The 17,397-nt window shown below is 45.6% G+C and overlaps 1 long non-coding RNA gene across 3 annotated transcripts; it reads right to left on the bottom strand.

Annotated features, from left to right (window-relative positions):
- Positions 1-884: 884 nt before the first annotated feature.
- Positions 885-15,195, bottom strand: LOC149128006 (uncharacterized). 3 transcript variants are annotated; one of them, XR_016229662.1, is made up of 3 exons: positions 14,958-15,190; positions 13,131-13,301; positions 885-1,219 (listed from the first exon to the last, which is right to left on the bottom strand). It is a non-coding gene; the product is annotated as an uncharacterized LOC149128006 (long non-coding RNA). The 3 variants fall into 3 exon arrangements; XR_016229664.1 differs by lacking the exon at positions 885-1,219 and adding an exon at positions 1,796-2,347 and having other exon boundaries at positions 14,958-15,195; XR_016229663.1 differs by lacking the exon at positions 885-1,219 and adding an exon at positions 4,499-4,777 and having other exon boundaries at positions 14,958-15,192.
- Between the last annotated feature and the right edge of the window lie 2,202 nt (positions 15,196-17,397).

Genomic DNA, 17,397 nt, shown 5'->3' with positions numbered 1-17,397 from the left:
AGTCGCATCTTAACCACTAGGCCAAACACTTGCCCTGATAGCACACATTAAAGAACCTTGCTTTCCGGTATCTTTCTTTGAAGAGCGTTGAATCTTGTTTCAGCAGGATAATTCATTAGCAGCTGATCATTGTGAGTTCATGTAGGCTTCATTCTACACTTGGATACTGCAGCTACAAGGAGTTTTGTAAAAGTTCACGCAAAATGTGTATTATGAAAGCACTATGCATGGATTTCATTTTCCTTGTGCCAAAACGAGTGCATCTCTTAATTCCATTTCCATGAACTTTTTGAAATACCCTCCTATGTGGAATGTTCCAGATGTGTCCTAAGCCCTTCTAACTTGGCAGCTGAACTTTCCATCCCACGTGAGCCTGGCTGGCACTTCCCCCTTCATTGATTTGAGCCTTGGACATCTCCCTTTGCTTCCTTCTCTCCCTCTCTCCCTCTCTCATCGTCCTTCAATGACGCCACTCTTCCTGCCTGTCTCATGAGTATGCCGTGTGCTCTCCAGGAAAGGGCCCTGGTATCATCCTGCTCCTCTGCCCCAGTGCTCTCTCTTAACACCTCACTCCCCTCTGTTACATTCCCAGAGAAACCTCCCTGCCTGTCTCTGTAGAATCTCACCCCACCCTGTTGCATTTCCTTATAGCATTTATTTTCGCTTCATTTATTCTTTCCCACTCGACACAAGCTCCATGGGAACAGGGATTTTTGTTCACTGCTCCATCTCAGGCACCTAGGACAGTGCCTGGTACTGAGTATGCTCTCGGTGAAGTAAGTCTCAGTAAAGTAAGTTGCACAAGTGCTATGAATTATTGTAAATATATTTAATTCAATTTTTGTGAGGTGGTTCAGAGTGCTGAAGAACAATTATGAAAAAAAAAGTATCCTGAATTGCAAATATACTGGGGAAAAAAAATCTAAATAGTTTATTCACTCTTATGAACAAACACCATTAATGCAAATACATTTGTAAGTTGCTTTACATAACAGTGGGGAAATTATCTGGTTCCTCTTTATCTAGGTGAAGTTTTCTGGATTCAACCTTCTCCCCACAGGCCCATTTCAATAAAAATCCCAACAGAAGAACATATAAAAATAAGAAAAGGCAGTGCCTAGGACAACAGTCTGTGTCTTCCAGAAAGAAACTGGTTTTTTCCCCTTGTCTTCAACAGAAACAATAACATTTGGAGCTGAAAATAACTTCCAAGTTCGTTCTGTGAGAAGGAAAAGAAACCTATGTGAGGAGGAAATCCTCTTGTGTTTGTGTTCCTATAAAATGAGCAAAAGCTGCCCTCCCAGGAAGCGACTGCCTGATGGAAGCCTGCAAAGATGCTTCCCTCCCTGTGTGTTCCAAGCTCTTGCAAAGCCACAGGGCACCCCTTGGAGTGTGGCTGGGCCAAAGAAGCGAGGGTGGTTTAGCTCTGCCTGCGCTGGAGTGAGTTCTCACCAGGACCCTGGTACTTGCTCACCATTGCAGAGTGACAAACAGTGGCAACAGTGGACATATTACTCCCGGCCGCCGTGATCGGCATCTCAGGGAATCCTGACCCCAGTTCTCACAGCTGCAGAAAGATCAAGAGAGGCCTTCCGGCCCTTCTGTTTTTCGGGATTCCTTATATATTTAAAAAAAAAAAAAAAAAAAAAGGACGAAATTCCAAAACAAGATCACAAAAAAATGTGATATATTTCAATGTCTCTGTTGAACAAATGCATGCTTTTTTAAAAAAAATTTATTTATTTTTACTTGATAGTCAGAATTAGACAGAGAGAAGGAGAGGCAGAGAGAGAGAGAGAGAGAGGTCTTCCATCTGCTGGTTCACTCCCCAGTTGGCTGCAATGACCGGAGCTGTGCTGATCTGAAGCCAGGAGCCAGGAGCTTCCTCCAGGTCTCCCACGTGGGTACAGGGGCCCAAGGACTTGGGCCATCTTCTACTGCTTTTCCAGACCATAGCAGAGAGCTGGATCAGAAGTGGAACAGCTGGGTCTTGAACCAGCACCCATATGGGATACTGGCACTGCAGGCGGTAGCTTTACCTGCTACGCCACAGCACTGTCCCCAAATGCATGCTTTCCAAACAAGAATATCCATGGTGTCATGATGCTCTCCGAGGTGCCTCTGGGATTGCATAGACGACCTTACTGGGAGATAATACCAAAGCCTGACCGTGAGCCCCTTCAGGTATTTGACCCTCCCCGTGATGGATCCTGTCTACCCCCGGATGTCCTCAGGTCTTTCGCTGGTCAGCTGGTGATTTTGAGCTTTAAATGGTAAGTCTCTTTAATACTCACTCCTGTCACAGCCACATGTTAGCTGGGTAGATGCTTCAATGCAACTGGCTTGCCTTGATGGGTAGGAAAAATGAATTATTTGACAAAATTACCAGTTGTACAAAAATGACTAACATGTTACAACTGATTTATTGAAATCTCTAGTCCTAAAATTTCATCAGTTGCTAAATACCATAAAAACAGACAACATCTTAAAAGTAAGGAATATAAAACTGACATGTTGAAGGGTATTCAGGCCGGTCTGCCTTGGTGAGATCAGAGCTCCATACTCACAGAGGCTTCTGGACACCGTAGGGCTTGGAGTAGAAGAGTGATCAGATTGGGGAATCAGGTGGCGCATCACTGGCTGAGGGTTCTAGTTAATTCACTCATGTATCCAACAAAGGTTTACTCCTCCCTCCCGCCCATTCATCTACCCATGCAACTGATTCAATACTCAGAGAGTGAGTGCCAGCTTGATGCCAGGCACACTGTTAGGTGTTAGGGGTAGAATGGGGTGGGAGTTCAAGGGATTTATTCTACGTAGGAGTGGAAATCAAACTGATGATGGCAGCCCAGGTTGTAAGGAACCGAACAGAAGGGAGCAGGTTTCTCTGGTGCCCAGAGCATAGGCAGCTGAATTAGTCTGAGATGCTGAACAAGAGTCATGAACCAATTCCCAGTTTCCTCCAGTTTTTCAAGAAGGCCCTTGGAACCTGAAATAATACAGTGTGGGCAGGAAGAAACTGAAGACCAACAGGTGAGAGCAAATCGGAGAGAGACTTACTCTAACTTTACTTACTCTAAATGAATTTAGGTATCCCTGAATATGTTAGGGGACCCAGGGAGAAAGACACTGAATTTGTTTCACATATCTCCAATGGGGGAAACTTGGGCCAACAAAAGAAGAGGGAGATTTTAAACTTCACATTTAAAGGGTGTTAAATTCAACGTGCCTTTATACTGTAAAAGGCTTTCCTTCTCATCCTCCTGTGGTTTGGATATGGTTTGAAAGTGTCCCCAGGGGTTCACCTGTTGAGCTTTGTCCCCAGGGTGGTGATGTGAGAGGCAGTAGGATCTTTAAGGGAAGGCACTGCCCTCAGGAGGAGTTGGTGTAGTTCTTAACAGACTCCGGTTAGTTCCTTCAGGAAGGGCTATTATAAAGGAGCAAGCAAGGGATCCGCGCTGTCTTGTCGAGGGTAAAACCTCCGCCCGCAGCGCTGGCATCCCATATGAGCGTCGGTTTGAGTCCCTGCTGTTCCACTTCCCATCCAGCTCTCTGCTGTGGCCTGGGAAAGCAGTAGAAGATGGCCCAAGTCCTTGGACTCCTGCACCAACATGGAGGACTTGGAAGAAGCTCCTGGCTCCTGGCTTCGGATTGGCTCAGCCCAGTCCTTGCAGCCAGGGGATGGAAGACCTCTCTCTCTCTCTCTAACTCTGCCTCTTTCTAACTCTGCCTTTCAAATAAATGAATAAACCTTAAAAAAAAAAAATAAGAGCAAGCAAGGCGCCCTTTTGGCCTCCTGTCTCACTATGACATCGCTCCCCTTACACTTGTTGCATTCACCAAAGCAGAAGCTTGTGCCATGCCCTTGAGCTCCAAAATTGTGAGCTAGAGAAACCTCTTTTTGGGACCACTTAGTGGTGTAGCAGGTTAAACCCTGGCATCCCATATGAACACAGGTTCAAGTCCCAGTCACTCCACTTCCCATCCAGCTTCCTGCTAATGCACCTGGGAAAGCTGCGGAAGATGGCCCAAGTGTTTGGGCTCCTGCCACCCACATGAGAGACTTGCATGAAGCTCCTGGCTCCTGGCTTTGGCCTGGCCCAGCTCCAGTTGTTGAGGCCATTTGGGGAGTAGACCAATGGATGGAAGACGTCTCTCTCTGTCTCTGTCTCTCTCTCTCTCTGTGTCCCTCTATGTTTCAAATAAATAAAATAAATCTTTAAAAGAAAGAAAACTTTTTGTCTTTCTAAGTCACCTAGCCTCAGGTATTTTGTTAGAGTGATGGAAGATGGACTGATATATACACTGTACAAACCTTTGAACACACAGAAAGGTTTTAACATGAAGATAATCAAAGTGGGCACCTATGCTCATAACTCATTTATAGACATTGCTGAAAGGATGGCATATTCCCATCTAGTTCTTTTCTTAACTTAATCTTTTATTTATTATTTTTTGAGATAATATATTTTTAATTTACATTATATTCAAAGGCTTAATGTGCCCCTAAATAAATTAACAAATAAACACTAGGAAGACCACAGTTGAGCAGGCAAGTAGGAAAGAGCTCATGCAGTTCTGAAATTTATGGTTGAGGTTGTGCGCTACATGCAAGTTCTTTCGACTTAACATCAAGCACTTCACACCTCATTAGACGTCTTCACAGGAGATTACTGCCCAGTTCTGGTGCCAGCCACGCGGGAATAGCCACATTCATCCCAAGTCTTCCCTTTTACAACTAAGACACTCCGCATGTAACAAGCAAACTAAGACGACACTGGAAGGGAGAGAGCAGAAGGTAGACTGACTTGGGGTTGGGGAATTTGAGGAGCAACGTAGTGGTGAGTTCCTGGGTTTTCTTTTTGCCTCCTCTGTATCCTGAACAGAGCGCTGTTGAAGCCTGCACACTTCACCAACAGGCACAATAAAGGAGGGAAAAACAGCTCCAAGAAAAGCCCATTCTCCCTGAACAAGGAACCAGGAAAAGAAAGGCATAGACAAGAGAGTATCTACCTTGTTCCACAACACATCAACAAAGAACCCTCTCCACCCCAGGTTCCCACTAGGCCAAACGGGGAGCGAATCTTCCACCTGCCACCCAACAGAAGCAGGCAGTGGTCCCATGTTTCTGCTTTGCTACTATCAGTGGGGCTCAGGGGTTTACTGAGCAATCACTTCATTTGCCATCAAAGCGACTGTGTGTGGGAGAGAGTTTGTGGTAGAGCTACTCGGCCATTCCTGGCCCCTGACCCTGCGTCAGCTAGGTCTGGCTGAGAGCTGAGTCTGTGTCCCATTTAGAGAGAATGAGGCAGTGTGTGTGGTGCTAACAGGGCTGCTGGACTTCCACCCCACTCACATGCACTCATAGGCAGTATGAGTCACCGCCCAGCCTTTGTCAGGAGGGAGTCGGCAAGGCCTGGGAGGAGCCGAGCAGTCACCCACGCTTTGACCTGCATGCTGCACCTACAATGCAGGACTGTCTGCTCAAGTGGGGGAAAAAGGAGATTAAACAGGATTCAGGGTCTCACAGCATGATAACCAAATGTCCAGGATACAACTGAGAGCCGCTCATCAGACAGGTAAGAGAGTCAGAATTCGAGCAAGAGAGACAGCCAACAGATGCCAGTACTGAGATGACCCAGATGTTGAAGTTATCTGACAAGGCCTTTAAAGAAGCTGTCATAAAAATACTTCAACAAGCAACTACAAACATGTTTGATACACATGAAACATTGATAATCTCAGGAAAATAGATGGTACACACCCCCAAAAGAAAGAACCAAAGGAAAATTAAATTACAGAATAGAAAGTACACTAAGCAAAAAAAAAAAAAAAAAAATTCTGCTAATATCTTTCCAGCATGATATTGCGATGTTTCACAGAATGCAGTGGACACAACGAACTTGTTACCTAAATAAAGAATTGATTTAAAAAACAGAAAACAAAACAAACAAACAAAATAAAAACAAAAAAACACAAAAACAATTTTAAGAGATCACTTAATGGACTAAATGTCAGAAAAAAATATGATAGAGAAATGAATCAGTGAAGTTAAAAACAGAACAATAGAAATCAGGGAAATACAAGTTAAAACCCCAATGAAGTATCATTTCACGCCAGTTAGAATGTTTATTATCCACAGTCAAAGAATAATAAATGCTGGCAAGGATGGGGGAACAGGAAAGTCTAACCCACTGTTAGTGGGAATGCAGTTATCGCAGCTCACTAGAGAAAATGGAGATTCCTCAAAAAACTAAAAATAGATCCACTGTGTGACTCAGATATTCCACCTCTCTGATTATATCTGAAGGAAGGAAGTCAGCATATGATGGAGATGCCTGTACTCCATGTTCAACTCACAACACAAAGATACGGAATCAACCTAGATGGCCATTAACTGATGCCTTGTGTGGTGCAGATACGGTTGGAATATTATTCAGCCATAAAAGAATGAAACTCTGGGGGCCGGCCCTGTGGTGTAACAGGTAAAGCCTGTAGCACCGGCATCCCATATGGCCGCCAGTTCAAGTCTCGGCTGCTCCATTTCCAATCCAGCTCTCTGCTGTGGCCTGGGAAAGCAGTGGGAGATGGCCCAAGTGCTTGAGACCCTACACCCACATGGGAGATCCAGAGGAAGCTCCTGGCTCCTGGCTTCCGATTGGCCCAGCTCTGTCTGTTTCAGCTGTTGGGGGAGTGAACCAGCAGATGGAAGATCTCTCTGCAACTCTGCCTCACAAATAAATAAATAAAGTGTGTGTGTGTGTGTGTGTGTGTATATGACACCTGTATCCCCTCTTGGAGCACCTGGGGTCAAGCCTTGGCTCTGGCTTCTGGTTCCAGTGGTGAAGATGGCTCAGGTACTGTGGGAAACCTAGACTGAGTTCCTGGCTTCTGATTCAAACCCTGGCCCAGTTGTAAGCATGTGGGGAGTAAACCAGCGGGTGGGAACTCTGTTAAATAAATAAGGTTTTTTAAAATTTATTTTTATTTATTTTTTATTTATTTGACAGAGTTATAGACAGTGAGAGAGAGAGAGACAGACAGAAAGGTCTTCCTTCTGTTGGTTCACTCCCCAAATGGCCACTATGGCCGGCATTGCGCCGATCCAAAGCCAGGAGCCAGGTGCTTCCTCCTGGTCTCCCATGTGGGTACAGGGCCCAAGCACTTGGGCCATCCTCCACTGCACTCCCTGGCCACAGCAGAGAGCTGGACTGGAAGAGGAGCAACCGGGACTAGAACCTGGTGTCCATATGGGATGCCAGCGCCGCAGGCGGAGGATTAACCAAGTGAGCCATGGTGCCAGCCCCTAAATATTTTTTCTAATATGTGGAAGTAAATATATACTAAAAAAATGAATGGATGCCATATTTTTGGTATACATATATTTATAAATGTCTTCACTGAGTTATATCCCTTACGTAGTAATATATACCCTGTTTTCCACACTTTATTATTCTTGTTATGAATCCTACATTAAGTGATAATATCCCTGCTTTCAAGAAAAATAGTGGCCGGCGCCGTGGCTCACTAGGCTAATCCTCCACCTTGCAGCGCCGGCACACCGGGTTCTAGTCCCGGTCGGGGCGCTGGATTCTGTCCCAGTTGCTCCTCTTCCAGGCCAGCTCTCTGCTGTGGCCTGGGAGTGCAGTGGAGGATGGCCCAAGTGCTTGGGCCCTGCACCCGCATGGGAGACCAGGAGAAGCACCTGGCTCCTGGCTTCGGATCAGTGCGGTGCGCCGGCCGCGGTGGCCATTGGAGGGTGAACCAACAGTAAAGGAAGACCTTTCTCTCTGTCTCTCTCTCACTGTCCACTCTGCCTGTCAAAAATAAAAAAGAAAAGAAAAGAAAAATAGTAGGTATGTGTGTGTTTCTACTACATTTACTCTATGACGTAAATATCGCAAAATGTTGAAAGGAAGTTATCCAATCTGAACAATGCAGAGAAAATAGACTGAAGGAAAAAGAAGAGACTCAGAGGCTATAATGGAAAACCTAATATTCATATTACTGAAAGAGGGAAAGGGGAAAGAAAATGGAGATGAAGACAATTTTAGGCAATGATGACTGAAATTTTCCCAATCTTGGTAAAACTCAGAAAATAACAGAACCCAGAAATTATGGAATCCTAAACAGAGATTCAAAGAAATCCACACCAAGACATATCATAGGCAAATTTCTGAAAACTAAAAGAAATAAGCAATTTTGAAGCATTGGGGCAGCAATGATACTTTCTCTTTACAGGAAAAACAACCTGAGTAACAGCAAACTTCTCAGGACAAACCCAACCGGGGAGGCCAAAGAAAGTAGCACAGTATTTTTTAAATGCTAAAAAAAGGACTGTCAACCAAGAGTTCCACGTCAGGCAAAATGAAGAGCCAGTAAAGGCATTTCTCGGACAAAGGAGAACTTACAGAACTTGCTGCCAGCACGTCTCGCCTTAAGGAATGGCTAAAGGAGACTTTTTAAGGAAAAGAGAAGGCTGGGTGTACATAAAGGAAAGAAGGATGAAATGGGTGCAAACATAAAACCACCAAGTGGTGAGGGGGTAAACATAATAATTCATCTCATTCCTCATGTGTTTCTTAAATAATAAAAGTTATTGAAGTCAAAATTATCATCTCATATGGTACTCAAAATATGTATAGGAAATATCAAAGAATTATGTCTTTAAAGTAGATAGGTAGAAGGAAGTTTTCTACAGTTTGTTAAAAGTGGTAACACATTACTAACAATAGGCCATGATAAGTTAAATGTATGTGTATGAGGGTACTTCAAGTGGTTCTTGTAAAAAATGAAACTGATAGGTTTATTTGAGTGCAATTTTTGAAATCCATGCGTTATTTTATCATAACACTGAATTTTCCATGACCTTTTTGAAAATCTCTATGCATAGATTTCAAATATAAGTTTTTTCAGTAAAACAAACGTCTTCTAATTCCATTTTCCACCAACTTTCACAAATATACTTGCAAATATCAATAATTCACTGTCAGCAATTGACAGAACTACTCAACAGAAAATCAGCAATGATACAGAATATCTGGACACCACCATCATCCAGTAAGGTCCAGTTGACACTGAAGAGCACTCAACCTAACAACACAAAATACACCTTCTTTGTAACTGCCAATGGGACATTCCATTCACCGAGACAGATCCTTCATATCCTGGGTCATACAACAAACCTCAAGGCATTTAAGAGACCTGAAATCATTCAAAGTAAGTTCCTGGAAGATAATGGGATGGAGAGAGGAATCAATAACAGAAAGTCAGCAGGAAAAAAAAATCTCAAAACGCTTGGATATCTAACAACAGAATTCTAAATTATCCATAGGTTAGAGAGCAAGTCTCCAAGGGAAAAAATACACGTACCAGAGTGAAAATGAAATACTACATATCAATATTTGTGGAGTGCATTTAAAGCAGTGCCCAGAAGAGAAATAATAATCAGACCAGAAGTCAATGAAAAATAAGATCAGAGAAAATGACAGAATCAGGACTTGCAAAGCTTTTCCCTGTAAAAGCCATGAGTAAGTGGAAAACTTTTCACAACCAACATTTTTCACTCCGGAAATTACCCGAAGGTTTTCCGAAATCCAGGAGTGTTTACTCAGCAGAAAAGGTGAATTCGCGTAAGAATAATGAGTTTCTGGCATTTTCGCTTGCCCTGTTTTCATCTCCCCCAACCCCAGTTTGTGGCAGCTGTGGAAACCAATAGCCTGGCAGCCCTAGAGGGCCTTGGGCACAGTTGACACTCCTTCCCAGCCTCATTCCCAGAGAATTGTCATTATTTGATCTATCTGGTGGCTCCCTACAAGTCTCGCACAGTACGGAAAATCTCATCCCTAGAGGCATTTGTTGAAGACATCTCAAGGATATTGTTTAATGTCACAGCTGCCTGAAATGGTAGATATCAGTGGGGACAGACTTTTGACGTACTCTTGTATTGTTGATGGGACTATGAAATGATGCAGTTGCTTTGGAAAACCACAAGGTTGCTCCTTTATTTTATTATCTTTTAAAAAGATTTTATTTATTTATTTGGAAGTCAGAGTTACACACAGAGAGGAGAGGCACAGAGAGAGAGAGAGAGAGAGACAGAGAGATCTTCCATCCACTGGTTCACTCCCCAAATTGCAATGGTCAGAACTGTACTGACCCAAAGCCAGGAGCCAGGAGCTTCTTCTGGGTCTCTGATGCAGGTGCAGGGGCCCAAGGATTTGTGCCATTCTCTGCTGTTTTCCCAGGCTATAGCAGAGAGCTGGGTTGGAGCCCATATGGGATGCTGGCACTGCAGGTGGCAGCTTTACCCGCTATGCCATAGCCCCAGCCCCAACTCCTTTAATATCTAAACATAGTTACCAGGTGACCCAGCAAATTCACTCCTAGGTGTATTCCCAAGAAAACCCAAAACAAATATCCTCATATTCCATCAATCAATGAATAAGTGAAATGTAGTATTCCCATACAATGGAATATTACTCCTCTGTAGAGAGGAATGAAGCACTAATTTATGTTACACTATTATAATATGCTATAATAATGAAAACAACATACAAAGTGAAACAGACCAAACCCAGTGATCATATACTGTACAATTCCACCGACATGCAATGTCTGGAGCAGGCAAGTCCGCAGGAATAGCTGCCAAGACTGGGGGAGGAGTGGATGGAGAGTGACTGCTACTGTGTGGAGTTTCTTGTTGAGGTGATGAAAGTTTTCTGGAAGCAGATAGTGGTGATATGTGCTCACTTTGTGAATATTCTACACACTACTGAACTGTACACCTCATAAGGGTGCATTTTGTGATATGTGAATGACTTCTCAATCTAAAGGAAATCCATGAAACTGAAAACAGAAAATCAGTTAAACAAAAAGTTGACTCTTCAAAAACAGCAATGAAGTCAAGAATCCTCTAGTAAGACAGACAGATAAAAGGAATATGCACAGGCCAGTGTTGTAGTACCGCAAGTTAAGCTGCGGCCTGTAACACTGGCATTCCATATGGGCACTAGTTCGAGTCCTGGCTGCTCCACTTCCAATCCAGCTTCTTGCTAATGCACCTGGGAAAGCAGCAGAAGATGGCTCACGTGCTTGAGCCCCTGCCTCCCTTGTGGGAGACCTGGATGGCATTACAGGCGCCTGGCTTCAGCCTGTCCAACTCTGGCTGTTGTAGCCATGTGGAGAGTGAACCAGCAGATGGAAGATCTCTCTCTCTCTCTCTCTCTCTTCTGTCACGATGACTTTCATTTTCTTTCTTTTTTAATTTTTTTTTATTTATTTGACAGGTAGAGTTATAGACAGTGAGAGGGAGAGACAAAAAGGTCTTCCATCCGTTGGTTCACTTCCCAAATGGCTGCTACGGTCGGAGCTGTGCCGATCCGAAGCCAGGAGCCAGGTGCTTCCTCCTGGTCTCCCACGTGGGTGCAGGGGCCCAAGCACTTGGGCCGTCCTCCACTGCCCTCCCGGGCCACAGCAGAGAGCTGGACTGGAAGAGGAGCAACCGGGATTAGAACCCGGCACCCACATGGGATGCCGGCGCCACAGGTGGAGGATTAACCAAGTGAGCCATGGTGCCGGCCCCACGATGACTTTCAAATTAAAAAATAAAAAAGCATTTGTTTAAGATTTATTTATTTATTTGAAAGGAAAACTTACAGAGGAAGAGGCAGAGAGAGAGAGGTCTTCCATTCACTGGTTCACTCCCCAAATGGCCACAACGGCTGAAGCTGCGCTGATCTGAAGCCAGGAGCCAGGACCAGGAGCTTCCTCCAGGTCTCCCACGCGCGTGCACTGGCACCCATATGCAATGCCTGCACTGCAGGAGGCAGCTTCATCCACCACACCACAGCACCGGCCCCTAGATAAATCTCTTTACAAAAGAGTATATCAGGACCGGGGCCGGATTAATCCTCCGCCTGTGGCACCAGCATCCCATATGGACGCCAGTTGTAGTCCCGGCTGATCCTTTTTCGATCCAGATCTCTGCTGTGGCCCGGGACAGCAATAGAAGATGGCCCAAGTGCTTGGGCCCCTGCACCCTTTTGGGAAACCGGGAAGAAGCACTTGGCTCCTGGCTTCGGATTGGCACAGCCCTGGCTGTTGCGGCCATTTGGAGAGTGAACCAACAGATGGAAGACCTTTATGTCTCTCACTATCTGTAACTCTACCTCTCAAATAAATAAATTAAATCTTAAAAAAAAAAGAGTATACAAATCACAATGGTCAGAAATGATCTAAAGGCCATCCCTAAAAACATGGGAATACTATAAACTATTTAATGCTCATAAATTCAACAACTTGGAATGAATATATTATTTTCTTTCCAAATACTCTCCAATTGAAGGTGTTTTCACTGAAGAATTCTATGAAGCATTTAAAGAGGAATTAGCAGCAGTTGTATACAATGTCTTTCAGAAAGTAGAAGTGAAGGGAGTATTTCCTTAGTATCAATACTAGACAAAAATGGTACCAAAAAAAAAAAAAAAAAGCTACAGACAATCTCTCAAGAATTTAGAAAAATCCAGCCTCCTGGATTGAGCCTGACTCAGCCCCAGCCATATTTGGGGAGTGGACCAGCAGGTGGAAGATCTCTTTCCCTTCTCTCTGTAACTCTTTCAAATAAAAACAAAACAAAAACAAAAACAAACAAAAACAAAAAACAAAAAAAACCCTAAACATGCAGCTTCCATACAAGCCAGAAATCACACTCTGAGCTATCTGTCCTGGAGAAAAAAGACACATATTTACACAGAAGCAGTGGCTTCCCCAAAGGCAGAGAGGCTCTAGGAAGAGGAGCAAGTCTGAGCAGTAGGGGAGCTCCGTCTTACTCCTACAGAGTAGAGTAGTAGTGGCATATTCCATCCCAGAGCACTTGATGCGGAACTCGGAGGCCACCCAGCCCGCTAACCAAGGCCTCTCCACAACATCCCTGACTCATGGTCACGCTGATGGTACTTGACTTTCACCGATGGCAATACTGCACTAGCTCCCTGGACAGCCATCCCAGGTTAAATATGTGAACACGTTCCTCCTTACACTAAGACTGAAATTCCACTCCTGCAAATTCAACAAATAAGGACGGGCATTTGGCCTAGTGGTTAGGACGTCTACATCCCACATTGGAGTACCTGTATTTTATGTCCGTTTCTGGCTCTTGACTCCACATTCCTGCTAATGCAGTCCCTAGGAGGCAGCAGTGATGGCCAAAGTAGTTAGATTCCCTGCCAGCCATGTGGGAGAACTGGATTAACTCCTGCTTCTCAGTTTCAGTCTGGTTCAGTCCCAGCCATTGCAGGCACCTGGGGGAGAAAAGCAATTGATAGGTGGCGTGTTCTCTCTCTGCCCACCTCCATCCCTCCCTCTGAAATAAACTGATAACATTTAAGTTAAAAAAAAAAAAAAGAACATAAGACTTGTACTCCAAAATACAAACATATAGACAATTCTAGTGACAACTGTAGCAGCTTAAATGCCCAACATTAAAGTTTTGTGAGTACAGCTATTGAAAAATTTTTTTACAAAATTATTTTTAACTACACACACATCCAAGTGTGTGCATGGAAAACTGGTAAAATCTGAATAAGCCCTGTAGATTGTACCAACATCAAGGTTCCCAGTTTCCATCGTGGGCTCACCCGCACTGCCAGGATGGTGAGGTGATGGTGGGGTGACAGCATCGACAAAAAGCACCAGAGACAAGTTCCGGTGAATATGTCTGCTTTATTAACAAGCAAGCACACCTTTTAAAGGGCAGGCAGAGGGGACGGAGCTAATTCAGGGCAGCACTCATTCTCTAGGATAAAGCCGATACTGGCACTGCTATGCTTCCGCAATCAGCTTGAAGATCATGTAGCCTAGTAGCTTCGCAGGTGGTCCTAATGGGCCTGAACCACACCCGGGAGCTGGTGACCTGATTGGTAATTACAGGGCCCTTCAACAGGGGGAGAGGGGGTGGGGGAAATGTGCCTGGGGCTCCTGCCGCCTGCCAGCAGTCAGGCCATCCCAGGAGGCATGGTGTGCCACGCCCTCCTAACCTCCTGCATGGACTAGGCAGGCAGTCTCCCAGCCAGGCACAGGATCATCACCCACATTTGATAATTACTATTGTTATGGGGCCGGTGCTGTGGCTCACTTGGCTAATCCTCCGCCTGCGGCGCTGGCACCCTCATGGGTTCTAGTCCCAGTTGTTCCTCTTCCAATCCAGCTCTCAGCTGTGGCCCGGGAGGGCAGTGGAAGATAGCCCAAGTGCTTGGGCCCCTGCACCTGCAAGGGAGACCAGGAAGAAGCACCTGGCTCCTGGCTTCGGATCAGCGTAGCTCCGGCTGTGGTGGCCATTTGGGGGGTGAACCAACGGAAGGAAGACCTTTCTCTCTGTCTCTCTCACTGTCTAACTCTGCCTGTCAAAAAAAATTGTTTTAGGAGCCTTTGATATAGTTTTCCACTTTCAGGAACTTTAGTCACCAGGGGCACATCTAAACTCTGTCGGGCATGACAAATGACATTCTAATCCTGCACATTAGCTATAACTGGCTATTTGAGTTTTTAAATAAAGTTTTAAAAGTGCTACTGGCTTATGTAGAAAAACGGTTAGCTCTTTAGGTCAACACTGAGGAGAAAATGGAAGTCTCTCTGAGGTTGTGTATGAGATGAAATGAGTCATCTGCTCCCACTGCTGGAAGGACAGTAATTATTAAGTCAACACTGAAGTGAGTTTCTAGAATTAGAAGCAAGAGGGGTATTCAGAAAGTTCATGGAAAATGCTTACCCTGAAACAGCTATGCTTGGATTTCACAATTTTTTTTTGCACCCAAATAAATGTATCTTTTAATTCTATTTTCCATGAATGTTTGGAGCCCTTAACAATCGCTGTCAGTGCAGCCCGTGGCCTCACTCTCAGACCTGGACTCTCTCCCAGGCCCCGGCCACCCTCAGCCCCACCCTCCTGGGCTCAGTACCGTCATCACTCCCAGGCTGGCGCTCACCAACCAGTCTTCTCCCAAGGCAAGGTGTCGCTCAGGCTGGATATCGCTGGGAAATGAAACCTGTAGGAGGTCGCTGACTAGCAGGAGGCTTCTGCGCTGGGACCCGGGACCCACAGACCAAACCGATCTCCAGTGTATTGGCAGCAGCTGGGGTTAGTTCATCACAGGCAGCTCTGTAGCCCTTTAACCGGTTCAGCTGGAGCCAGTTGTCTCTGTACCTCACCTGCGTTCTCTGTAAATGCCATCAGATCACGTTGGTGGGAATTCTCAGAGCCTGCTCTGCTTCTGGGCGCTGTGTGACCAGAAATCCTTGTTGGTTTTGCTTTGTTCTGTTTGTTTATAAGGGCACAGATAAACTCTACTGTACTTTATTTGTCTAGAGAGACTTCCTTTTCACATCAGTCTCCCAGGGCTGCTGTAACAGAGTGCTAACAAACTAGATGGCTTCCAAGTGACATCCGTCACCTCACAGTTTGTGTGGTGCAAAGTCTGAAATCAAGATAGAAGTGAAGCCGCGCTCCCTCCAGGCCCTGTAGGGGAAGGATTCCTCCTGTTCTTTTCTTTTCCTTTCCTTTCTTGTTTTTAAAATTTATTTATTTGAAAGGCAGAGTTACAGAGAGCGAGGGAGAGACAAAGATCCTCCATTCAGTGGTTCACTCCTTAGATGGCCAGAAAAACTAGGGCTGGACCAGGCCGAAGCCAGGAGCCAGGAGCTTCTTCCTGGTCTTCCATGTGGGTGCAGGGACCCAAGCACTTGGGCCGTCCTCCACTGCTTTCCCAGCTGAGCACTGGTTTGGTCAGACACTGTCCAGGGAAGCCGAGCCTGGAATCCTGCTGCTGTGGATGTCCGGGGCCTCAGGTCCCAGATGTCACAGCAGGTAGGGACTTCTCCATATGAATAAATGCAACTGACCCCTCACCAGGGTTGAAGACAACCCTGCAGCTCCCTGGGCCCATCTTCCTAGTTATCCTGGCTTTCTCATCACTCGCACAGCTCTCTGTTGTCAACCCGTCGTACTGTAGTTTGTTCTGACAATCCTCCTCTACTCTTTTGGGGATGAAATAAGATAAAAAAAAAAAATCAATTCGATGAATGGTAATTTCCTGCTGTGGCTTGGTGATTTTGTTCCCTAGCAGCCCAAGGGCAGGCTGTGAGGTCCAGGCCCCCCGTGTTGCCATGACAACTGCAGGGTGCTGCCTCCTCCACCTGGTCTGTTCTAGCCGCCATTGCTAATACCAGCTTGCCGCACATTTCTGTTTTTTCTAAGAAGACCTCTGAGCGACAGAGAGCGCCGCATCCCTCCACTGTGCCGGCCCAGAATCCTGGACGCTCTTGGGCCCTGAGCTCACCCGTGGCAAGCCAGTTTCCCTCCGTCTAGGCTGTGAGCTCCTTGAAGGCAGGGACCCCTTCACTGTTTACTCTCCCTCAGCATCTAATTGAGAACTTTACCCAATTGTTCAGGAAATACTAGTGAATAGTACCAGGGCATCTCAAACAGTTCACAGAAAATAGAATTAAAAAGTTTATTTTAGGCCGGCGCTGGGGCTCACTAGGCTAATGCTCCACCTGCAGGGCTGGCACACCGGGTTCTAGTCCCAGTTGGTGCGCTGGATTCTGTCCCGGTTGCCCCTCTTCCAGGCCAGCTCTCTGCTGTGTCCTGGGAGTGCAGTGGAGGATGGCCCAAGTGCTTGGGCCCTGAACCCCATGGGAGACCAGGAGAAGCACCTGGCTCCTGGCTTCGGATCGGCGTAGTGCGCTGGCTGTGGCGGCCATTTGGCAGGTGAACCAATGGAAGGAAGACCTTTCTCTCTGTCTCTCTCTCTCACTGTCTAACTCTGCCTGTCAAATAAAAAAAAGTTTATTTTAGTGCAAAACATTTTTTGAAATACATGCACAGTCTTCATAATCATTTCCCACGGATTTTTGGAAGACCTCACATATAAGAGACGAGTCTTTGGGGAGTCACTGGGACAGACTAGGAGACCAGCAGTTATGATCTCCATGGATGTTTCCAGATCTGTCATCAGATGTGCCTATTTAAACTAAGGGGCTGGCCTGTGACATGGTGGGTTAAGCCACCACCTGCCACACCAGCATCCCAAGTGAGTGCTGGATCAAGTCCTGGCTGCTCTACTTCTGATCCAGCTCCCGGCTAATGCACCTGTGAAAGCAGCAGAAGATGGTGCAAGTACTTGGGCCCCTGGCACCCATGTGGGTGGAATCGCAGGCTACTGGCTTTGGTCTGGTCCAGCCTTGGCCATTGCAGCCATTTGGGGAGTGCACCAGCCGATTGACAATCTCTCTTTCTCTCTCTAACTCTGCCTTTCAAATAAATAAAATCTTAAAAAAAAAAAAAAACGAAAAAAACCAGAAACCTTTCACATGATCCCCAGTATGTGGGATGATGCAGTA

Source organism: Oryctolagus cuniculus, chromosome 2 (genome assembly GCF_051225735.1).
Source record: "Oryctolagus cuniculus isolate XC-2025 breed Fujian yellow rabbit chromosome 2, ASM5122573v1, whole genome shotgun sequence".
NCBI classification, from domain to species: domain Eukaryota; kingdom Metazoa; phylum Chordata; class Mammalia; order Lagomorpha; family Leporidae; genus Oryctolagus; species Oryctolagus cuniculus.
Note: the sequence above shows the minus strand (reverse complement) of the source record. Positions and strands in the feature narration are given on the sequence as shown.